Genomic DNA, 26029 nt, shown 5'->3' with positions numbered 1-26029 from the left:
AGAGGAAAACAATTAATAGTGTGGCAATTCTTGTACAAGGTGAATAGTGCTAGCCAGTTGCAGAGATAATAGGGCATTCATATCAGGTTGAATATCAGAGGACATATGACAATCACTAGTAATAATTAGGAAGAATCCATACCATGAATTAGGACCCCAATCTAATGAATGGAGTGTGTATCATGGGTGATAGCTGACAGTCTAGGTGAACTACAAGTTACCACAAATATGATCCACTTTAGGATAGCAGGACTTTAGCTCCTAGACTGAAGTTCAAAGACCCCTCTCCCCAGGGAAGGAAACTGTAAAGAACATGTCTGTGCCCAGTATTCATAGAGGATAGGGGAGCCAGAGAATTCTACAAGCAGTGATCAGTATGTGGAGACAGGTATAAAGTAGCCCTAACAGTAGAAGAAAGTGAGGCTGGGAATATCAGGCTCATGAATGCAGGCATGTAACTTACATTATCAAGAAAAAAAGACTGGCGCCTGTGTGGCTCAGTCGGTTGGGCGACTGACTTCACTCAGGTCATGATCACACAGATTGTGAGTTCGAGCCCCATGTCAGGCTCTGTGCTGATAGCTCAGAGCCTGGAGTCTGCTTTGGATTCTGTGTCTCCCTCTCTCTCTCTCTGCCCCTCTCCCACTCACGTTCTGCCTCTCTCCTTCAAAAATAAACATTAAAAAAATTTCTTTTAAAGAAAAGAAGAGGATACACTTGAGAGAACAATGGTAGAGACCCATGGTTCAACCAGTCGGCCAACTCTTGAAACAAACTTGCTGTTGAAAAACACTGTAAAAGCCAACCCCTCTGATTGACAGTAATGGGTCACCTAATTCCAGTTTAGCCCCACTACTTCCTACTATCCTAGGCAGAGACTGTTTAATTATATATTCTGCTTCGATTCAGATTGGCCTGCCAAAGGAGATTAGGTTTGCACAACTAATCAGTAGGCCAACTTTGCACAACTAAGGAAAGCAGACAAAAGGCCATAAGATTTGGAGGGGATGGATTTTTGTGCATAATTTTATATTTCTGATTAACAGTCCCATATGGTTCCCTTTTGAGGTATATTCTGATTGTACGCTTGACTTCTCTTCCTCACAAGTACATGCCTCCTACCTCCTCCTCTGCTACACAGACTCTTATTCATTTTCTCCTGCCAATTTCCTATGTTCTGTTCCTTCCAAAGGAGACACACAACCCTAATTCTATCCTGTTGTCACAGAGCTGTGAGTACAAATGTCATTCTTTTTGCAAAACCAAGAATAGGAACTGATGAGAAGAAACTTAGTCATTGACTTTCCAGGCTAATGAAAATGCCGAGAAATGTGATGACTTCTACAGCACCCCATGGCAAAAACTGCATTTTCAAACCCATTTGTAACCACTTGGTTGATGCCTGCCTCCTCAGTATTAATTCTAATGCAAACCATTGTGTAATATCTCCATATGCGATTTTTCATAAACATATAAATTCAATAATAACTTGGACATCCTCAGAGGAAAAGGTTTTTACATGAATTGGTAGATAATTTCCAAGTTGGTATGTTTTGCTTTGCATCTAGAATCTCAACAATGAATCTGTAACACTCAGAGTTCTTTGTGCAGTCAGAACTTAGAATAACATGATTAATCAAACCTTTTTCAAAGGCAGGGATCTATGGTTGCAAAAAAATCAAAATCCACTCAGCACAGCTTAAGGAAAAGAGGAGAAAAAAACAAAAACAGTGTCAACACAGAATTCAACTGCAGAACTCATGTTGTTAGGCAGCTGCCAGCCCCCTCTGTCTCTCTAGGGCCTTGAACAGTTCAGATGCTAAGAATATGATCTAAGTATTAAAATGTGGAATCTGGAGTGGAGTGTCTAGTCCCAAACATTATCTCCACTATTTACTAACTGTGAACTTGGCTGAATCCCTTAATGTCTCAGTGCCTTTGTGCTTTCTGTTAAAAAAAAAAAAAAGTAATAATTGTACCTATCTTATGTGTATGAATTAAACAAGATAACACATGAAGTATTTATATTTAGGACAGTGTCTGAGACAGTAGGCACTAAATAAATCTAAGTCATTGTGATAGCATTATTATAATTGCTTGTTTTGAGCATATATGCCATTCTTCTCTCTGCCTGCTCTTTTATGTTGCCAATTCATAGATTAAGAAAAATGTCAGGAACACAATTCATAGGGACTTTTTCTCTATGGCTGAACTTACCAACAAATGAAGCTGGCTAAGACATCTATGAGCTGCTTGTAAGATGGTGAGTTCACTGTATGCCTGCAAACCTTTTAATTGAAGCTGGGTAATCACTTTTCATGGATTCAGCAAGTAATATTAATACACTGGTTGAAATATTGGGCTAAACAACTTCTAAGTTTCTTTGAGTGCATGATTCAATTTATATAGATTTTGTGTAAAATCCATGATACTTAAATTCAAGTAAAGTCTTCAATGCAAATCTAGAACTTAAATTTTCCATTGTTTAAATCCTATAAATAATTTAAATCCTTTAAATCCTATAAAATGATGTTTCAATCCTTTAAATCCTATAAAATGATGTGGCAATACACATCATACATACACGAGGAGAACCAGATGTCAATACAGTAAATGCTTTTTCTAATGATTAAAAGGGTAAATACCCTGTAAATCGGGTAAATGTCCACTTCAACAGAAAATATGGGGTAAAATCTTGATGTTAAAGTGAGAGCTCACTCAAAAAGTTTAAATGCTCATTTTAGATACATCTAACCTATAGAATTTTCAGTGTGGTTGAGAAATAAGATGGATCCATGGAAATGTCAGGTACTGTAAATGGGAAAATAGAGGAATAGAAAAATCACAAAATCATATCAGCATAGAATTCTACGTAGAAAGTGTAGCCAGTTTCCAAGCAAAACATTATGCTACTATCAAAGATACCATTTATTGCACCAAAATTTCAGTACAGATAGGTGATTCCCACAAAATCAAGAAAAAAGTGAGTTGTGGGAAGGAAGAGGGGATGGTGGTAGCAGTGATCAAAAGGAACAACCATTTCTCTTTGGAATTTCTTGACCTGAATACCTTTGTGTACGTTATAACCAGAACCACTAGTAAGAAAGGAAAATCACGTACTATCAAAGTGTGTGTTGAGCAAGGAAGACTGCTAATTGTCATGCATTTTGGACCTGGAAGGGAATGTTCTACTTTGAAAGGATTAGCTTTGCATCGTCTTAATTTTCATTACCTTAAAGGGTATGGGAAGTATGGAAGGAAAAGTCTAGTGCGCTATTTTAGTAGACTGGCAAACATTAGTCAAAATTCAGGAAACTTGCTCTTGTGCTTCTTGAAGACAGGTGACTTTTACTCATCTTTTAGCCCCATTATTGAGTACAACAATATTTTTAGGTTCACTGGTCTCCGTCACACTAGATAGAATGGAATGACAGTATATGTAAAGATAATGAGTAAAAAATACTAAGCAGTCATACTTTTAAATCTATAATATAACAATTTATGTTGGTTAGCCATGTGTTTTAATAAATGTTTGAATGTGACGTGTATGGCAGAAAACTTCAGAATGTGGTAAGAAAAATGATTTAGAGATGTTGAGTTATGTGTTTAAGGACATTGGTAAAGTCTATTGAGCAGGTAATCATATAAATGGTGTTGATAATTAAGCACTTCATTGATATGGCTACAAGCTACAATACAACACTATATACAGATAACAAGCAATGGTTTAAATTTTTTTCTTAGCATTCCTGCAACACACACTAGATGTCTTTGCCTCCTGTGTCGTAAAACGAAACAAAACAAAAACCTTTCAGGATTGCACAAAATTTGGTCAGTCAACTATGGTAAAATACAGCTATATTTCAGTAACTAAAGCTTTTACAAGCTAAGGAATTCAAAATTTAGATTGCCTCTATGTATGATGTGGCAATACACATCATACATACACAAGGAGAACCAGATGTCAATATAGTAAATGCTTTTTCTAATGATTAAAATCCCAAGATTTGAAAAGGCAGAGTGATTCTATGAATAACAAACAAGATAACCATAGTATTCTCACATGGGAATTGTTCATTTAGTTCATGAGTTAGATTAAAGGATTTTGAGTCTACTAGGACAGACCCCAGGTCTCAACAATGGATTCCCCACCTCAACAATTCCATTTATCATTCTGCTTCTTATTGTTGTTTGCCATATCAATATTAAAATTTTACTAACCCATATGACCTTGATGTTTGTCATTCTCTTATGAAAACAGAGATAGTAGCTACCTGATTGGTCATGCTTTGTAAGACACCTGAGAATATGTCATATGTTTAAAACTGTGACAATGAAATCCAAAATTTAGTTACTCTTCAGACACATGCAGGGCTTTATAAATACTTCCAAATTCTATTTTGTCTTAAACACAGAGCTCTTGTCTCAAGGCAATGCTTCCTAAATGGTGTTTCATTAAATTCCAAAGCTATGAAATTCTATTCAAAATCACCTCTGTAATCAAATAAGCTTGGAAAATTTTGAACTTAGACTAGAGGCTAGTGCTTGTCCAAAGCCAAGCAGAACTTTATAAGCATAGTAATGATGATGGATGAGAAGGGTGCATATATTTAATAAAAAACCATTTTGCCTTTATGAAGCCCTTATTAATGTGTACTAATTTAAGTAATACAGTCACATGACTAATCACATGACTAAAGACTGACAGAATAGAGCACTTAATATATGTAGATTAATTTTTCTGATTCCATACTTCATGGTGAAATGGGCCTAACAATAATGCTTTAAAAATCTAGATTATTTAATAAAATTAGCCAGCCACCTCTCCAAAGAATGTATTTGTGCCAAAACATGTAAAATTAAAATCTATAAAATGTCACTCATGTTAAGTAAATTCTCAGACAGAATATGACTTCTAACTGGGGAATGATGCTAGCAAATATACTATTAAGTATAATAGAAGAGATGAGTTTCAGTTCCCTTTTAAATAATGAATGTTAGGGGAACTGTGTAAATAAAAAACATGTATCATATAACGGGCTTATTCTTGAAATGCTGTAATTCCTTTATATCCACGGATAATTTTTTTTTCCAGAATAACAGTGACTCAGTTCCCCCTGCTCGTTCTACTGAATATTCTTTATTTTTCACTCTTACAAACAATCGATTTAAGACAACTGAATAACTAAGAAATAGATCAAGCAAAGTCTTGAGAAGATAATGGAGTTACTTTTACACAATAAAACCCTAACCAGGTAACTTAAAATCAACTCAGAATATTTCTTTTTTGCATCTGTGAAAAATAAATAACTCAATATTTTTTTCATTAAAAAAACTAAAACACCTGGGGTGCCTGGATGGCTCAATCAGTTGGGCATCTGACTCTTGATTTTGGCTCAGGTCATGACCCATGGATCCTGGGATTGAGCTCTCCATGGGGTGTTGTGCTGGCAGCACAAAGTTTGCTTGGGATTCTCTCTCTCCCTCTCTGCCCCTCTCCCACTCACTCTCAGGCTCTCTCTCTTTTTCTCTATCTCAAAATAAATAAACTTGCTTTTTTTTTAATTAGAAAAAAGAAACTAAAATATCCATCAATATTGAAAATAAATTCAGGAAAACCTATGAACTTCCTTATAGAGATTTTAAGCACAAATTTAGAAAGTTTTAGTGGCCTCCCTAGAATATTTCAATTGCATGACAAATGATTTTTGTTGTTGGTACCTATTTTTTTTTTTTAGTTTTGTTCAAACTAAATGATAAAATACTTTGGCTAGAAGCAAAAGAGAGAATTCCCATAAAATGATATTTTAGGTATTATCGGGATGCTTCCTATCTTTGCAGAATATTTTAATAAGCACCTCCAACTCTTCTGTTATATGACAGTTAAGATACTAAACAATGAAATCCCTATTCTATGTATTTATACTTAAAGGTCACAGGCCTGGTGTAGTAAAGCTAAAAGCCAGTTCTATAGGCATCATGCTGTTGCCTGTCCATTACACTTTTCTTTCTCAGTTTGACTTCTGGCAACTGTTAGGTTCTTATGACTATTATTTGCAGTTTTGCCTTCCAGTAAAACTGAAGGGCATTTCAGGGAACAGTCACTAGGTCCTGGCCAAAGTCAATGCCAACATCCAACAGAGTCAAGTCATGGTTCAAGATGAGGCAACAAGCAAGCTTCAACAGGTTCATCATTTTAGACTCTGGCACTTTAGAGTTCACAGGATAAATCCACATCTTATGAGCAAGGTAAAGGCCAGAAAACCCAACTGTCAGCCACACAAATGTCTTTGCGTTGCTTAGAACGCTTTCAGCAACAGGCCAAAGGCAGATTTCTGGCGCAATGGCAACACCATCCATGGCAATCCAAGAACAGGAATAGTCACCAAAGATATGAGTGACTGATAACTTTGCTAGTATTATTACTGGAGCAATTGTGTGGCTACACACACAGTGTGGTAGTTTCACAGAGGCAGCAAATTGAGCATCTGAATGTTCGCCAATCTTGTTACACACGCTTTTCTCCATATACTTGTTTTCAACCCTATCAGGTAATTTCTCATATAACAGATTACAAAGGAAAAAAAAAAAGGTAAAAGTCAATGTCAAGCAAAGGAAAAGAAAGTTTTTTATTAGTGGTCACTGGCATATTTAAGACAGAAATTATACCGAAAAATTGATAAATTATGTGATTATGTGTATTTCTATTTTCAGATTTCTAGGAATCTGAGAGACTTCCCAGGAATGTAGGAAGGAGCTGGCTGTACAAAGAATGCCTAGTTTTTAAAACAAACTTGACTGTCTAATGAAATAATGTTAAAGAACCATGGCACTTTGATTAGCTTGTATTATTCTGATACTTTTTAGTAACATGGACAGCACATTAGAATTATTTCTTTTTAAATCATTAATGATCTGATTACAAAAGATGGCCCTTTCCAGGAGCCAAAAGAGTCCATATGGAAACTTTTCTCACCCCAACAGACTATATGGGGATATTTTAATTCAGGATTAATAATCCAAATAGATCAATTTGAACCTCTAGTTCTACTTTTGTGCAAGACCCATGCATACAGGAATATCTGCTTTGTATAACCACTCTTTGTTTGAATTATTGTCCTTAGACTCTTGGTTTTGGTAAACTACCAAATTTAATTACTATAGATTATCTAAAAATAGATGGACTATGCTCTTAATCTGTCCATAAAAATGTTCAATTAACAATGGAGCATTTCTTATTTTACCCATCAACTCTCTCCTATAAAATACTGTTCAGTAAGTGTTAATAATACTTGATAATTTTCCCATACCTCCTTGATTGGATATCTTTTTGGAATTAAGAAGGGATATTATAATTACAATGTATAAATTATATTCTCTTGTCATCTATAATGAAAAATCCCACTCACATTGAATGACCATTAGACACAATAAAACTCTGGTAAACAAGACAATGTTCAACTCAACTGCCTCACATTTTGCAGCACGTAGTATCTCAATCATGTATTCTGAAATTGTTTTACTACAAAAAAACACATTTTTAATCTTTACACTGGAATTTCATTATAGCACCATCTTCTAGGTACTACAGCTTAATGTACTTGACCTTTCATGCTATAGTTACGAGCTGAATTGCATATAATGAAGGTTTTCCTAAATCCCTTTGAAATGGGTTTAAGATGGACTCTTACACTGAATTCAAATGATGATGAGATTCTGGTAGTTTAATGAACCAATTATTACTAAGATTTTGGGATTTTAGATGTGAATAGTTTCTTATTAAGATATAAATGGAGATCAATGCACCTGTTTATTAATAAAGCATAATCAAGCACTCAGAAAAAAAGGAAAACAATATTCAAATCCCAGTTATTTAAACACAGTCCTAATTCAATAGTGTTAACCATGTCTACCTAATTTCTTGGTGCTAATATCAGTCGCAACATACATAGTTCAGAGTCGACATTTTTTAAAAGAAGGATCATGTATGTGTGTTATGGTCTGAACGTTTGGGGCCCCCCTAAACTCATATGTTGATAACCTAATGCCCAAGGTGATGATATTAGGAGATGGGGCCTTTGTCAGGGGCTTAGGTCATGAGGGTGGAGCCCTCATGAATGGCATTAGTGCTCTTGTAAAGGAGACCCCAAAGAGTTCCTGAATCCCTCCCACCATGTGAGGATACAAGGAGAAGTCTACAACCTGGAGGAAGAAGGCCCTCACCCAACCACACTGGCACCCGGATCTGAGACCAGCAGCTTCCAAAACTGTGAGAAATAAATTTGTGTTGTTTATAAGCTACCCAGTCTGCAGCATTTGTTACAACAGCTTGAACAGACTAAGACAATGTGGAAGAGGGGCAAAATAAAATTTTGTCAACATTTTTCTTGTCCTTTTAATTTTGTCTTTTATTTTTTGAGAACAACCTAAACGTGTGATTTTGGTATTTAAAAATGCATTTTTTATTAGCATAATTTAAAAGGACAGAACCCTAAATATTTCTTTTCTCTTCCCCATATTTTCCTTTTCTAGAAAATGTGTGTTCCATGAGGGAAGATTCCACTCTGCCTGGGAAGACTACATGGAACAGGATAAATGTGGATTTTGAAAATAGAGCTTTGTTATCTAACATGCCTGAGACATGAGATGCTTCATTTGGATCCTAAATTAGTGAGAATGGGGCCCATGTTACAGTGTTGTTGAGGCTTTCAGATAATGACTTTCAGGATTCCGTGAGGTAATCCTGCACCTTCTCTTTGGCACATAACCTGCACCAACTATGCTATTTGTCTTCTCTTTCCCCTTTTCCAATACCAAAAATCTGAGTGAGCAAATCTTTTTGAAAATCCTTAGGACACAAGAGAATACTTTAAAAGTCACATTTTTAAATTTAGATTTTATTACAGACCACAACTCAATATCTGAACGTATAGCTGAGGAGGCGTTAAGTATTATTGCTACAAGACAAAAGCTAGTAAAGTAAGAGGACTAATAAAATGTGAAATAATTTAAATAGCTAATAGACTAAAGACGTTTGAGGGAACATTCATTCTTAAGTGAAAGTTATAGACCCAATATGCATAATAATTTTTATCATAAGCAGTGAAATATCCCAATGAACAATAATTAAGTTTCTAAGCATTCAAAATAAGATTTTAATTTTAATTGGTGATAAGTCTACAGAAGTGTCTCTTCCCCCTTTTATTGAACATTTGAAAACAAATGTAGATAATGGGCCCAGCCAGGTACCTTACTGAGATAGAGTAACAAGTCTGTTATTGATAAAAAAAAAAAATAACAATAAAAATTTGCATGTCTCCTCAATGAAGCAGCTTTTTTTTTTAATTAACAACATTTATTACTTGGCAATTAATGATAAAAAAGGAAATAATTTTAGGTGAGCTTTAGAACTGTTATCTGTGAATCCTGTAGCAGGCCATTAATGTATGTAATTAATGTTCTTCTCCATGGCTCAAGTGGCCAGATTACTCTCCACAGAGATGCTAATGTGGCCCATGAGGGATGAATTTACATTTTCATACACTCCCTGCAGCTTCTTCTGAATCATTCACCTTTTCCTATCTACTTATTATTTTGTCATATCCATTAGTGATATGCAAATATTTCTGCAGTATCTCTTGCTTTCTAAGTTCAGGGGGGAAAAAACTTGTATTAAGTTGCATTGATTCTTTGTTTTTCCTTTAAAAAAAGCCATTGCTTTAGGAAAATGCATTGAAGCACTTGATTGCTTCAGTGAAGACACCATGCCATAAGTAAGTGGGACTTTTATGAAAGTTAGGAAGGGATACTACAGGAAAATGGAGGGGGAAAAAAGAAGACATTATAAACAACTAAGCATTAACAGGTAAAGAAAAGAGAGAAGGGATTATAAACAGAAAGTGACAGAGACAAAAAGAAACAGAGAGGACATAGAAAGTTCTGGGTCAATAAAACACTGGTATTTTCAATAAAAATCTGCAGAAAAATTAGTAGTGAAAGACTCAAGTTTTATAAAAACACAGCACAATGCTTTTAACAAAAAAGAATTCAGTCATACAATAGAACAAATCGGCAGATTCACTTTTTTTTTTTTAAATGTATTGAAGTCCATTCCTATCTATGTCCCAGCTCCAAAAGTTTCCTTTTAAAAAAGTCAATTTCTTGGTCATATTGAACAATGGTGATCTATTTACTAGTATTACAGCCTTAAACCAAGAATCTGTTCTATCTCATCTTTAGTATGCTCTTCCCTAGAATGGGTATAACAACATCCACCTTAGTCCTCAGTGGGTTATTGTATGTTTTTAATGAGATAAGGTATGAAATGCTCTTGACACAGTGCTGGCACTTAGTTGTGTTCTCAATATCTAGTTTTTGTTGTTTATTTTTTACTAAACTAGTGATTAGCAAAACTAGTTAACACATGTCCAGCACACATGTACTTTTTGAAGGTTTGGATAACTTGTGAGAAAAAAATTTCTCTGCCCTTCTACAGGAAATAATCAATTTTATCAAGTGAATGAGTATTCTGACTCAGTGATTTTCCACATGGGCTATACTTTAGTATCACAGATTACTGAGTAAAACCAAAATCTTATCCTGAAGTAATTTACCAATTGGTTCAAATGTCCCTTTATGATAGAAGACAGGATTCAGTAGGCAGAGACGATATGTTTAGGGCCTGAGGTCCCTGGGTGCAGAAAAACCCCTATTTTGGAACAATGCTGGGAGCTTCTGACTACAGCAAGCCCCCTCAGGCATAAGGTTCCTGTAAGAATTTAACAGACCCCACCTACTCCCCCTCAGGTTTCCCCTCTGGAATTGGACAAAAGACCTAAGTATGGCCACAGCCCACCTCTCATACAATGGAAACGAACCAATCAGGAATGGACAACCCAGCACCAAAGCTCTCAAGCCAATAAGGAAGGGTAGAACCTGAGAAGGAAGGGGGTGAGGGGAAGGGGGAGGGCTGACCAGAACCTTGCCTATGGTCCTTGGGCATTCACTTTCAAATGTCCCCTCTCTGTAAAGACAGCTTTCCTACTACTCTTCCTTTCTAATCTTATATTCCAATAAACTTTCGCCTACCACTCATTTTGTGTCCACCTCTTCATTCTTTGAAGTGGCGAGACAACAAATCCCGGGTATTGTGGTAAAAAATCCTGCAACACCTTCAAGTTTAGGAACCACTGTTCTACTTACAAAAGGTACACTCACAGACAAATGGTTATAATATTACATGAACTATATACAGTATTATGATCCTTATTAAGCAGATTTTTATATTTATCCATGTGTTTGGTTTTGCTTTTGAGTTCTGTGGCACTTACATTGACCAGCTCCTCATTTTACTGAAAGACTATCCTCTCAGCTCCAAAACATGTCCACTTCTTTCATTTAAGCCTTTTTTGATTCCTCCATCACACAGTAAAGTCCCCCTCTTCAGAAATCCTAGAGCAGGGATCAACAAATATTTTTTCTCTGAAGTGCCAGATAGTAAATATTTTAGGTTTCACAGGCTTAGTCACAACTACTCAACTCTATCCAGCAGCAGGAAATTACTCGGCCACTGAAAATGTAGAAACAAATGAGTGTAGCTGTATTCCAGGAAAACTTCACTTACCAAAAACAGCAGTAGGTTAGATATGGTCCCAGGGTTATGGTTTGTCAACTTCTGCTGCAGACTATCACTGCTCTCTACCGTTTGACAATTCTACTCTGGATTATACCCATAACCAGTACGCACATCAAGAATGTCTCTGAAATTATAATCTCCTCAGGGTGTCAGGAATGATGTCTTACACATATATTCAGCTATCTCTGGAGAGTACTTCATATAGCAATGCTAATTATTTACTGATTTGAAATGATTTAAGATATGGGAGCAAGATTTAGTTGCCATTAGCATCTCACCTATATTGAAACATTTACTAAAGCATTGATTCTTGCAGTTCCCTAATGGGCAGCCTCATCTTGCCGAGTCTTTATTCTCTTCATCTATAAATGAATACAATCTATCTTACGTGGTAATAATGAGAATTAGAAATACCGTATATAAAAAATCAGACACATAGGAGGCACTTAAACAGTATTACCAAACTAAACAGAGACCAGCCTTGAGAATTCCTGGGTGGACAAAATCAGTTTGACTCATATAAACAAAGCTTAATTTAGCTTACTTAGCAAGACTAATTTGACCTGGGTCATTGCTTGCTTATACCTCTGAAATATCAAAGGCACAACTTATGCTGGTTCCCAAGGTGGATTTGAGGTAACCACTGACACTATCTAGACTTTCTAAACCTGAATGGCTCCAAAAGCATAGCAGCCTTAACCAGGTTACAAAAACAACAGGTAGAAAGACTGAGCATGTGAGGGGTGCCTGGGTGGCTCAGTTGGTTGAGCATCCAACTTCAGCTCAGGTCATGATCTCATGGTCCATGAGTTCAAGCCCCACATCGGACTCTCTGCTGTCAGCATGGAGCCTGCTTTGGATCCTCTGTCTCCCTCTCTCTGCCTCTCTCTCTCTCTCTCAAAATAAATAAACATTTGAAAAAAAAGAAAGACTGAATATGTGAAATTGATAGAGAAAATATAAGACATAAGTTGTCACCACCTATGTACAGGGTGTCAATCAACCCAAAAGGGTTTTATTTTGTGTAGACTCAGAAAGCTGAGTAAGGACTCTAGGTAGAAGCAAAAACAACTCTGTTATAATTGGAAATGCCTTAAAAAGAATAGACTCCCTCCGTATGTGTACTTAAAATAAACAATAGATGGTGGTTTATGAAAGATGCTGAAGAAACAGTACATAAAAATGGAAACAGATGTCCTCTAAATTTCTTGCACCAAAGTGCTAAAAGATATGTAAATATGGATAATTATACCTGGCATCCAGAAAGCTGCAGTATATAGAGAAACTAAAGACTTCTACAAATGCAACTATAATAAAATGTTTAAAACAAGACATATTACAAATGCAATGTTACTAAAATTGTGTAAAAGTTTCTTCTACTTATCTACAGGCTTCAGAAGAAATTTGAACATAAACTTAGTTATGAAGGTGAGGTTAAAGCTAGAAACGAAATAGCAGGAAGTTAGAGCATTTTAAAAAGAAAGGATAACATGGCCAAAGGAAGTGGCCAGAAATAAAATGAGGCAGAGGGGACAGTTCAATTGGACTCAAGTATGATAGTGGTGGAAGATAAGCCCAGAAAATTTTTGGAATTACAGGGGCTGAAATGCTAGTCCTTGGACCCAGAAAATGGAAGCCACCATCGTGTTAGGAATGTATCAGTAAGAGAGGTGTATTTCAATAAGACTATCTGGTGGAACATATAGAATTAAGTGGTAGAGTGAGAAGCCAGAGGTGAGAGGAGCCGCTAAGAGACTGGCATGATTCTAGGTAGCATGTAAAAAAGTGCCCAAACTCTGTGGCAACATCAGAAATGAGAATTTTCTGAGAAATGAAGTATTTTGGATGTACAATTGTCAGATGTTAGCAACTGACTCGGAGATGCATTTCTAGGAGGAGAGAGGTCTCAAATCTTCTAGACTAGGATGCTAATACCAACTAAAGCAATGGGAACAAAGGAAAGAAGGAAGACAGAGAGCTCAGAGGGTGTTGTTGAAGATGTTAGCAGTGCAAGTGAAGGGGAGCTGTCCAGCAGGCACTTGGAAGGAAGGCTTGAAGCTTTTGTGAGGGTCAAAGCTGAAGATATGTCGTGGGAGTTATTCCTACCGAGAAGGCAGAAGCCAAGAGAGGATGAGCTTTGTCAAATGACAGAATATACACAAAAGGAAAACTCGGCACAGAAATTGAGGAACACATACTTTAATGAGCAGGAGGTGAAAAGAGAGCCCAAGAAGGAGCTGCAAACAAGCAGTCAGAGAAGTAAGAAAACAAGGAGCACCTGGAAGCCAAAACAGGAGTTTCAGAAGCAGCAGATGCCAACACTGCCCAAGGCTGATGACAGGTTAAAGCAAACGAAAGTCTGGAGCCTAGGATAACATGACTATTAAATAATTATGCTTAATACATCTTACAAGAAAGAACTTAGTCCTTCAAATCCAAGTATTTTCACGTGAGCTAGCCTTTGAAGCAAAGACAAAAGATGCTTTTGGAAATACTCTAATCTCAAGGATCATTTCTTCAAACATTCTCAATTTGATCGTATTGGCCAACAGTTTTCAACCACATCTAGTACGATTCTTCTAAGAGGCGTATTTAAATATCAGGGGAATTCTTGGTGATTACCATGACTGAGGGTAAGCTAACAGGGCCATAGACACTAAATGTTCTGCAATGAAAGAGGCATTCCCACACAAAGGAGGTCCCCGCCAAAATGCCAACAGTACCACCTGTTGAGAAACACTGTCACATGACACTGTTTATCACTGAATACACCTTTTGCATAGTTGAAAAGAAGTGATAGAATTTTGGATTCTGAAATTTTGGAGACTCAGATTTAAAATAAGGGAAACTCATTAACATAGTTCCTTCCTTAGAAACTCTTCAAGTAAATTCATGCCTCTTAGTTTTGCTGTTGATTCATATCTAATCTACTTCCTAAAGAAAGTGGTCTTCAAGTAAATCATCTAGCAGGACAGCTTCTTCTTATAAATTATAATTCACCTACATATTAGCTCTAATCAGAGTCTGTTTAGGGCTATAGGTGATTACCACGCATATATTTTATTGTATTACTAGGTAAGGAAACTGCCAGTGTTTGACATAAAACACTTTCTAAAAATACCAACATTTTATCCAGATCTTTGTTTTCTAAACAAATATTTCTCTTGTGTGCACCATTCATACTAAATATTTCTAACTGAAAAATTGCTGTTTTAATGCCAAATATTACCAAAAATTCATTACCTGTTTAGATCATCGAACCATTCAATATACCCACTTTTGTATGGCTATCCTAATTGCACACAACTTTTAACAAAAAATATCTTTATACCAGCGTCTCATAGCTGTCACTCAAATGCCCTATAAGATTTTCATGAACTCATTTGGGATTTCAATGAACATTAATAAGAACATCTGCAAGAGGTTTTGATATTAGGACAGAAAAAATGTTTTCAAAAATATTGGCATCACTTGTTAATACTGATATTTATGAATATGTTGAACACGTCTCTGGTGCACCCAAGCACCAATTACTCCAGTGCTGGGTGGACTAGTTATATTATAGTCAAGTTCAATTTGTTTAACTTGTGCTTAATTTTTTCCCAGTGTTCTTGATGATTACAGTTTATGCATAAATGCACATACCCCCTTCTTGTTTACTAACTGCCATGTATGTGGGGTAAATGTTATTTTTTTTTTCTCTAGACAATTGTCCACATTAGGCTATTCTCTCATATCATGACTGTAAACTCCTGAATCTCCCAAGTAGGCAGACCAGGCCCCTGGCTTCACCATTTAGGGGAACACCTGAGAAAATGAAGCTTTTTCTTTAACTTTTTTTTTAAGTTCTGATTCTCACTGAGACTTGGTGTACAGTTGTTTCCCAACACATTTCCTAATCGCTTTGATCCAGTTTTGAGAAAGCCTGTGACAAACCTGGATGACCTCTCAGACAATGAGAGCCCATGTAACGGTTTATGATGCAATCCAACACTGTTAGGCCATCTAATGGGAAAACAGGCATTTCTAAGCATTTCTAAATTATCTTAAGAAGAATGAGCCAGTGATCCTTCTAACAACCTAACAGCCTTAATGCCACACATTTAAACCTTAACACTAGCAGGGTGCCTGGGTGGCTCAGTCGGTTAAGCATCTGACTTCAGCTCAAGTCATGATCCCCCAGTTTGTGGGTTCAAGCCCCGTGTGTCGGGCTCTGTGCTGACAGTTCAGAGCCTAGAGCCTGCTTCAGATCCTGTGTCTCCCTCTCTCCTTCCCCCTTCCCCACTCACTCTGTCTCTCTCTCTCAAAAAGAAATAAACATTAAAAAAAAATCTTAACACTAGCTACCATTATGCATGTGCTCAGCACAGTGCTAAGTATTTCACAGGTATTATCTCATTTAATTTTTACAACCAATATATGGAATTGAATATTATCCTCTTTTTATACATGAAGAAACAGATTTTGAGAAATTTTCACACATGAAGAAACCGAGATTTAGAGGTTTAGCAACTTGCCCTAGCTAGTAAATGGCAGAGCCAAGATCAAAACCCAGACAGACCAGACTACAGACGCCCGCTCTTACCCTCATCCCTCTTTTGCCAGAGATCTAGGCCTCTGGCTGTGCAAATTGAGCAAGTTAACTCTTTGTACCTAAACTCCTCTTCTGCAAACATGGATATTAATAGACCTACAGAAAGTAGTGTTCTAACACAGTGCCTAGAACATTGTAAGCATTACAGAGATGTTGTTACAGTTACTATACTCTTGGGTTCTTCAGAGCAGGTGAATGGTAGTCTATCAAAGCATATAATAAACTGCAATTTAGTCTCTTCTTTAAAAAAATGGAAATCAATTCATTGGCAAAGATCATTTCCAGGGAAAGAGTGTCTTCCCCTCACAGCAAGAAGAAAATCACCATTTCCTGTTTTTACAGGGTCACTCTCAACAGGCAAAAGAATAGGGCTGAATACACCAGTTTCTGAGGCGAGGTGCCTTTCTCCAATTGCCTTTTAGCAGTTCTTATAAACATTTCTTTCAAGTTATTTAGGATATATGTCTCTTCCACTGAGAAAGAAATTGATTGAAAGCTAATAGGATATTGTGATAAGCTACCTGTGTTATATGGAAATGCTGAATCACTATATTGTACACCTGAAACTAATATTACACTGTATATTAACTAATTGGAATTTAAATAAAAACTTAAAAATTAAAAACACTTATATTAAAAAAAGAAAGAAACAAAGAAAGCTAAAAGTATTGAAGGAAGATTAGCCTGGATAACCAGACATGAATCTTTTGAGAGCAGAATTTCACCCTCACCCATCTTGGTAACCACAGTGCAGTGTCTAGAATGATTTCAGGGGTTCAAAATTAGCTAGTCTATATTTTAGGTGTTTTCCACACACTTTATTCCTCACAATAGCACATCAGGGTAGGCACCACCAACCATATTTTAAGGATAAGAAAAAACTGAGGAGATTGTTAAATAATTACTCAACCTTACGAAAGTGCAAAACTGACCTTGAAGTACATCTAACTCTGAAGTTAATTACCTTTTCCCATGTGAATGTCTCGAAAAAAATGTTCAGTGAATAAATATAAGAAGTAAAAGTAAATGCAGGGAATTTCCTTTCATTCCAGATTCATGACCAAGGAATATGACTCTGGATAAGGAAAATTTCTGTAGGTCACATTGCCCTTCTTCTCTTTGGGAGGGTTCTAGGCAGAAAATACAAGCCGGATATTATATAGCAGTAAATGCATAACCAGAAATAAACTGAGCATTTATAGGATGATTCAAGAACATGTACTTTGGGAAACACGTGTTAAAATTTCAGCCCACTTACCATTATTAAAACACACCCTGGGGGGCAGGGGGAAGCAGTATGTAATTGCAATCTGCTGATGTGAATTTTGAAAAACAAAAAACAAAAAAAAAAACGGTTTCTGACTTTATGAGTTGTTACACAACACACTGAGTTGCTTATTAAAGTGATAATCTTTCCCTTTCACTGAATCATTCAGTTTCCCACTCGCTCAGATTGCTTTAAATGCAATGTGTTCAGAAGCAGAAAGCGAAGCTAAGATTGCTTCACCAGGGCTAAATAAGGGTCACCTTGTTCAACCTTCGTCTACTCTCTGCAGCCACCACCCAGCTTTGATTTCTCAGCCACACTCCCCCAAACTGCACATTTAGTATTTGTGGTTCCAATGACAGCACCTTCAAGCTAACGTGTCTTTTGAAAGTTTGCTCTTGAGCTCTCGGTTTGTGTTTAACCATAATGTACAGGGTGCCAGGAAAAGGCATCTATAGCGCCCACCGTTTACTCCTGCCCAGTCTTTTTCACATCACCCTCACGACTGCTATTTCATTTCTCCACTATGAATCTTCTTGGACCAGGAAAGGCAGGAGGACATGAAATACTAGCTTTCCTACTAACACCAGCCAGCCCTCACTCAACCCATCCCACTGAGTACTACTTCTCCAGGAAGGGATGGTAGAGTCACTTGTAGAGAAACCGCTCATTTCCTCTGTGTGTGTGAGTGTGTGTGTGTGTGTGCGCGCGCACACACGCACACACACACACACATAATTTTAATATCCCTGGAGTAGACCACAAACTCCCCTCGCCAGCCCTACCAGGAAAGTGGCCCTGGTCACGACCGCCTTTGCCAAGGCAGTCTGCAATCCCTCTCGCGGAAGTAAAGGAGAAAAGGGGCCGCAGAGGGCAGCTGCCGAGCAACGTGACATCTGCTCAGAGGAGGCACTTCGCACGCGAGCCGCGTCTCCAGCCTCCCGCACTACCTGCACAGACCTGGCGCCCCCAGAGCGGCGCAGCGGCGCAGGAAACCAGCGTGATACCGGGCGGCGCAGGCCCTCCTCGGCCCGGGTCCAGTCATGCTCCCTTCTGCCCGAGCGCAGGCCTCTCCCGCACACATCTTTCCATACGCCTCCGCCCCACTATGCAACCTGGGGACCAAAAAAGAAAACGACACCTCCCTCCCTGGTATTCCGTCCCCTCCCAGCCTCTCGGACTCCCGATCGTCTGCGACAAGAAAAGACGCCCCCTACCCACACTTTTCACCACCACTCGTCCCTGCGGCAACGAGGCCACCCCAGGGTGCTCGCGGGCCTGGGGCGAGATGCTGGTGACAAGCAGGCAGGGGACGCGCCTGGTGGGAACCGGCCTTGGGAGACTCGTGGGCCGAGCAGAGGGGGAGAAGCACAGCGTCGGCAGAGTCTCCGCGCAACGGCTCGGGACACAGACACCTCCCGGCCATAAGCTGGCGGGCGCGCGGGCGCGCGGGCGCTCCCCGCCCAGGACCCCCCGGGCCCACCTCCCCGACGCGAGCGCGCGGCGCGCGCGCGCGCACGACCCCGCGCCGGCTGCGCCCCTGCAGCTGCCGCGCTGCTGTCTGCGCGTCTGACTGACGCGAGCTCTCCTCCCATGGCCGCTTCGGGGGTTTTTGTCTATATAAGGGCTCGCTAGCCAGCTCTGCGTCGGCGCGTTTGTCAGGGGCTGGCCATTATTTTTACACACGCGTGCGGCTCCGCTGGCAGCTGGCGTGGCAGAGGCACGCTCGCCCGCCTCTGGGCCAGCGCCGCCGCCGCCTCCTCCCTTCCTCCCGGGGTGTACTTACTTTACCCGGTCTCTGGCACGGGGTGGGCGCCGCAGCTCTCCGATCCCCAGCCCGCCCCCACCCCCCCGCCGCAGCCGGTTCGCCTCGCCGTCACCGGGTGAATGGATTTATTTATTTATTTACGGCCCTAGACTTGTCTTCGCCCGCCGCAGCCGGGGGCGGGGGAGGAGGGGGGCGGAGGGGAGGCGCGGCCGCCGGGCGCCCTCGTGGGTGCCCTGGAGCGCGCGCCCGGCGTGGGTGGGGGGAGGGGAGAGGTGGAGAAGGAGGGCGGGGGCTAGCGCGCCGGGCTTTCGGCGAGCGGGCCGCCCGCGGGCGGGGGCGAACCCCGCCCAGTGACTCCGGGCCGACTGAGCATGCTCGGAGCGACCGTCGCCGCTGTAGACACTTTCTCTGGGGCTCGGAGCGCGCCACTTCGGATTTTAGTTTGGGCCCGGAGGGAAAAAAGTCAGAAGTCAGGTGGGGAGAACTGTGGTTCCGGATCGGTCGTGACACGCTTTACCCGAAGTACTTTGGCGGCGAACCTAGCAGCCAGGTGTGCCCGTTGCCCCGTTTCGATAACCCCCGGGGAGTTGTGAAATCGGTGTGAGAGGAAGGCGTATGCGCCGGAGAGGAGCCGGCACGGTGCGGGGAGGTTGGAAGCTTCTCGTTGCGAGTGTGGCGCGAAAGGGTAGGGCCGTTTTGCCATCGAGGTCTTTTTTGCCGCCAAGGGAGGAATGGCGGTGTCGGGAGTTGAGGCTCACCAACCGGCACACTCTAAAGGAAAAGTAAAATGTACACCGTGGGACGAGGAGTGCCGAAAGTAGTACGAGGAGAACTTGGAAATAGGAAAGCCCCTTACAAACAGTCCCTTCCATTTTTTTGTTTCTCAAATGCTTTAAGTCTTCAAAGTAGGGCTTCGTATTTGTCAACGAGTAGCGCTGGGGATAGTGGTACTCCCGCAGCCATTGGTGTGGTGTCTCCTGCTTTTATGTATTTTTTTTCCCTCCACTGTCTAGAACATGTTTCTTGGGGGAAGCTGAAAAGAGGAAATGAACATGTAAGTCACACCAAAGATCGGGTTCCTTAAGTGCCTTTACTGTTGAAGTGCTGCTTGGAAGAAAAGGAACAGAAAACTAAATGTGGGCTTGAATGTGAGAATTCATATTGCAGTTTTTCTGCCCATGTAACAGACCCCTCCCCCACGGACACACGTGTCTTTTCCTGAAAAGTGAAACATACAGAGTGATGTGAATCCTAATATTAATATAACTCCCTAGAAGCTTTTCTTGTTTATTCTAGAACTGAAATAATTTGTAAGAAGCCAGGATAACTTAGTTGAAGTAACTGGAGCGTTGAAGCCCATGGGACAAGGAATCCAAATGGTAATAATAGTAACAGCAATAATAATAATAATAATAACAACAACAACAACAACACTGATTTATTAAGTCCTTATCATTGTCAGGCACTGTCCTAAGCAGTTTTATAGGTTTTCTCAATTAATTAAATAAACCTATTGGATGAATACTAAGATTTTTCACAGTTTTCAAATTTGGAAATAGGTGTAGGGGAGGAAAACTCTTCCCTTCTTCCTTTTTATGTTGTTGGGCTGGCCTAATAAGTACATTGACACAAGACAGATTAACAGGAGAAAAACAAATTTTTTTTTCAACTTTTTTTTTTTTTAATTTATTTTCGGGACAGAGAGAGACAGAGCATGAACGGGGGAGGGGCAGAGAGAGAGGGAGACACAGAATCGGAAACAGGCTCCAGGCTCCCAGCCATCAGCCCAGAGCCCGACATGGGGCTCAAACTCACGGACCGCAAGATCGTGACCTGGCTGAAGTCGGACGCTTAACCGACTGCGCCACCCAGGCGCCCCGAGAAAAACAAATTTAATTTCATAGGTCTAGGAGCCCATAAAATAGGAGACTCCAAAAAGTGACCAAAGTAGACAAGATTTATTTATACTTCCTTTCTGGCCCTGAATTCCCTATCTCTGGTGATAAGGATGGCTCTCTTCCTCCTGGTACTGGGAGGGTAACTTCACCTGAAAGATTTACTTCCTGTTTCAAGGGGGACAGAGCAGAGTCAGAGTGTCCTTGAACTGACTGTTTCTCAAGCAAATAATCAGTATGCCAAAGTGGCTTGTTTGGGGGTGGCATATTCTGCTCCCCTTCAAAGTTAAGTCATTTAGCTAAATTCACATTGCCTTGTTTCTGCCACGGCTAGTTTGTAGTCTTGTGCAAAACTTGAATCTTGGTATCTGCAGCTACAAAATAGAAATAATGTCAACTTCATATTACTGTCATAAGATTTAGGTGAGATGATATATGCGACATAGCTGGTAGATAATATGAGATGAATTAATGGTGCCTTATTATTAGTAACTTTCAAAAGTTGGGATGACAGTTTTACCGAGGAAGGGGTGTCAGAAACTACAAGACGAAGGCAGAAAATTCTAGAAAGAACTTTAGTTTTTCTTTAAAAGTGGAGCAACTGGGTGGCTCAGTCGGTTGAGCATTCAACTTCAGCTCAGGTCATGAACTCACTGCTCTTGTGTTCAAGGCCCGCATCGGGCTCTGCGCTGGCAACTCAGAGCCTGAAGCCTGCTTTGGATTCTGTCTCCCTCTCTCTCTGCCCCTCCCCTGTGCTCGCTGGCTCTTTTTCTCTCTCTCAAAAATAAACATTAAAAATAAAATAAAAACAAAAATGTGTAAAATGACATTTATAAAAAGTACATTTTATAGTGATGGGATGTTTAACAGTGACTGTAAGCACTTCATTTTTATTACAAAAAATAATGGCACGTTTTGAAAAGAAGCAACACTAAGACATACCTCTCTAGGTCATGTTCTTGAGTGTTTTCTATTGACATTTTTCCTGCTCATTCATCACTCATTTCCTTTCAAAGAAGAGGAAGAAGAAGAAGAAAGACCATATAGTTCCTGAATTTTGACCCTATTCTCCATTTTCCTTATTTTTTATTTTTTGTCTCCTTTTTTTTTGTTTTTATCGCGCCGTGTTCTTGGTCTATTTATCTCATTTTCAAACTCCTAAACGTCACTACCCATAGCATTAATCATAATTGTAACAAGAATTCTTTTTTTAAGTCTTGTTTTTCCAACATTAAAAACTCAGTCCAATTTACATACTGCCCCAGTGTTAGTATTTGGGGATTCATCCTTAAGTTGCATTGTTGCTCTGGCCAGGCATGCTATGTAAATATATGGTTGGGTTAGAAAGGAATCTGGCAAGTCACCTGGATGGCTCAGTCAGTTAAGCATCTGACTCTTGATTTCGGCTCAGATTCATGGGAATCTCTCAGGAATCTCTCAGTTTGTGGGATGGAGCCCTGCATTGGGCACCTGCTGACAGTGCAGAGCCTGCTTGTGATTCCCTCTCTCTCTCTCTCTCTCTCTCTCTAAATAAATAAATAAACTTTAAAAAAAAGTAATCTCAAAGGAGAATTAGGTAGGAATAAATCCAGTCAATTTATCCTGTGACTTATAGTCTTAATATTATTCAGAAGTTGAGAAAAGAATACAATGTAGGGAAAAGGCAAACCATATGACCAGAACTTGAAATGTTTTTGGTAAAAATTTTTGCCTTAATTTGTATTCATAAGGGGAAATAACAGTGCAAGAAACAATACTCAATATTCTAGCAACCCATTTTCCACAAATAAGTAAACTAGTGAATACATAAATAACATATAAACTAATAAAGCTAAACATATTTCACTGTCTACCCCCAGCCTCATATTTCAGGTTGTCTACCCTCAGCTGTAAACTCTCAGGTTCTTCATTCCTCAGACATGCCATATCTTCGCACATTTTGCTAACTTGTTGCATTCCCCATGTTCTCTTTTCCATCTCAAACTGGTCTGAGACTTTTTTTTTCCCCTTTGGGTCCAGCAAATATGTCATCATTTCTCTAGCATTTCAGGGATTCCTCCAATAAGAATTAATTCCATCTTCCTCTTTGTTCTTTTTCATAGAACGTGGTGTATGCCTCTATTTGGGGCATTTTCTTTCTGCTTCACAGTACAGCTGTATTATAATTTCTTTTCTGTCTCCCCAATCTGTTAGGGACGGTTTATTCATCTCTGCAGTCTTCCAGTGTCCGGCACAAATTCTTGCAGCTAGAAGGTAATCAATAATGTTTGACAATTGGAGGAAAGAAATGATAGTGTGACTTTAGGCAACGGATATATTCTAGAAGCTGTTGGTGTTCACAATATCCATGATCTGCATGACACTACTTTTCCCAGTTTCTCTTACAGTTATATTGGGGCCATGTGACTAGTTCTAACTAATAGAGTATGGACGAAAATGGCATATATCATTTCTGGGCAAAGGGAGTTAAGAGCCAGTGTGCCTCCTCCATTCTTGTCTTTCCCTGCTCTAACAGTCTCATGTTTTAGATATAGTAGCTGTAAACTAGAGTCACTAAAAGATAAAGACTTGCACTGGTGTTTGGGTGAGAAAGTTACCATTATTGTGTTAAGCCACTAATATTTCAGGCTTTATTTGTTACAAGAACATAGCCTAGCCTATTATGACCAATACACAATGTTACTTAGTAAGACTATAAATCATAATGAAATAAAGACCCAATGAAACATTGAGCTTAAGAGAATGCCATAACGTGTTCTTAAGTCAAGACTGACTATAGATATTTCACAACTCACAATAGATTTTTAACAGCTTTTTCATGGCAAGACTCTGTGAATCCAGAGTAGGGGTGTGTGTGTGTGTGTGTGTGTGTGTGTGTGTGTGTGTGTGTGTGTAAACTACACACAATAGATGGGTTTTAACTAAGGACAAAAGGCCAAATGTCCAAATAATCCCCTCAGCCTGAATGAAAAGAAACGTGTACCTGCCAGCCAGTAACTAAGATTGCAGCTGGCTAGCAGCTGTGACTATGATTGCTCTGACCTGGTTTCACAGAATGTACAAAATGTGAAAGACATCTTTCCACTGCTTATAGATTCTTATCTTGAGTACATCCATATAGGCTACTTTGGAAATACCTTCTATGGAAGCTTCCCATAGAATTGTGGAGAATGCAGACCTAGTCTCATTATGCAAAGAATAAAAAAAGGGAAAACAGTTGTGTTGGACATTGCTGTATGGCATGACTTTCCATAACTATACAATTGCCCAGAGAGGTCTTTTGTCAAAATAGATGACCTTTGGAGTTCTAAAGAATCTCTTGATGGATTCTGCATTGAAACTCCTATCCATTGGCATTTTTCTAATTCTACATTTTATTTAATGCTATCCATGAAGTAAGCTTAAGAGATTCTAATTATAAGTGTCTTATACATGTTTTCATCTGAATATTTCAATTATTCTGAAAGCATATAAAATTAGAAACTTGGATTAAAAGTTTTCACTATAAACTGCAAACCATTCTGGCAGGGATCTTGTAAATAGTGGCTTATAATTATTTAATACTTACTGAACTTACTTAAATGAATCAGTGATGACTGAAGATGGTACCTAGGAACCTAAGTTTCAGTGCCTTCTCCTGTGCATGTAGTCTTACTTAGATGGGTCACTTAATCTTAACTTTCTAAAACTCTGTGGTACTTTCAAGCCCTTCAAGGGTGCAAAGATCCACAAAGATCATGCATAATTTTAACAAATGAAGGAAATATTTATGTAGAGTTTTTTTTTAATAATTAACTAAAAATAGATATTTACTGGGGCGCCTCAGTGGCTCAGTTGGTTAAGCATCCGACTTCGGCTCGGGTCATGATCTCGGCAGTTTGTGAGTTCGAGCCCCGCGTCCGGCTCAGTGCTGACAGCTCAGGGCCTGGAGCCCACTTCATATTCTGTGTCTCCCTCTCTCTCTGCCCCTTCCACACTCATGCACTGTCTCTCAAAAATGAATAAACGTTAAAAAAAATTAAAAATAGATATTTACTTATATGGATGCACTTCATAAAATGCAAACATAAAGTTACCTGTTTAACTTGTAACATTGAGTAACTTGCCAGATGCCCGGAATGTCCTTGAAGGTTGAGTCACTATTTGTATTTACATAATGCCTCACAGGTCACTAGAGAATTTCATGCTAAAATACTCTCAGCTACCTGCTTTTCAGTAAACTGAAATTTCAACTGCCTTTACTTTGTTTCTTTGGCTAAAGTTCAGGCCACTCAGGAACTCTTCTGCTTCCTTTCTGCCAGGAATTGACCCAAGCTACATATTTGTTTTGTGCTCTTTTGCTATGTAATAGTAATTGATTTGTTAATGTTGGCTAATTTTTCTGGGATCTTGTTGATAAGGATGTTGTACTATCACTTGTTACAGGTTTTTTCCCAAGAAATGATCTCTGTGAGATCTGTTATATGAAATATGGTATCAGTTTCAAATCAACAGAATGTGATTATGCCTTTTTAGTCCTAGGATTTGGGCTGGAGCCTAGCAGTGTAGGTGGTTACCTGAGATTTATTGATTTTGTTGTTGTTGTTGTTTTTCATTGAGAAACTTTCACTTCTCAATACAAGGCCAGTGTCATGGAATCCAGTAATGACTTTGAAATATTTATCTTCAATGAACTTCATTCATTCAGGATATTTATTAGACAACCTGCCAGGCACTGTGATCAAGTTTTTCGATGTATGTAGTGCTTGTCTCAAGCAGCCTATACACTGTTTATTTAATTTTCAGACTGATTATGATCCTAATGCTGTGATTACATCCACTGCATAATTATGTTTCTTCATACATACACACCAGATTATAAATATTTGGA

The 26029-nt window shown here is 39.2% G+C and overlaps 1 protein-coding gene across 5 annotated transcripts in view; it reads right to left on the bottom strand.

Moving 5' to 3' along the window:
* The window catches only part of SLC16A7 (solute carrier family 16 member 7), a 191087-nt gene extending 171661 nt beyond the window's left edge, over window positions 1-19426 (bottom strand). Inside the window, exon 1 of one of the 5 annotated variants that reach the window (XM_027071366.2) lies at window positions 19283-19426. The gene's annotated coding sequence lies outside the window, so the exon portion shown is untranslated. Of the gene's footprint in view, window positions 1-11330; window positions 13423-18456; window positions 18594-19282 lie in introns of those variants that run through there. The other 4 variants (XM_027071368.2, XM_027071367.2, XM_053226443.1 and 1 more) reach the window with 4 other exon arrangements.
* Window positions 19427-26029: the final 6603 nt, after the last annotated feature.

The sequence above is a fragment of the Acinonyx jubatus genome, chromosome B4, assembly GCF_027475565.1.
Source record: "Acinonyx jubatus isolate Ajub_Pintada_27869175 chromosome B4, VMU_Ajub_asm_v1.0, whole genome shotgun sequence".
Lineage (NCBI taxonomy): Eukaryota > Metazoa > Chordata > Mammalia > Carnivora > Felidae > Acinonyx > Acinonyx jubatus.
This window is presented reverse-complemented; position numbering and strand designations above follow the sequence as displayed.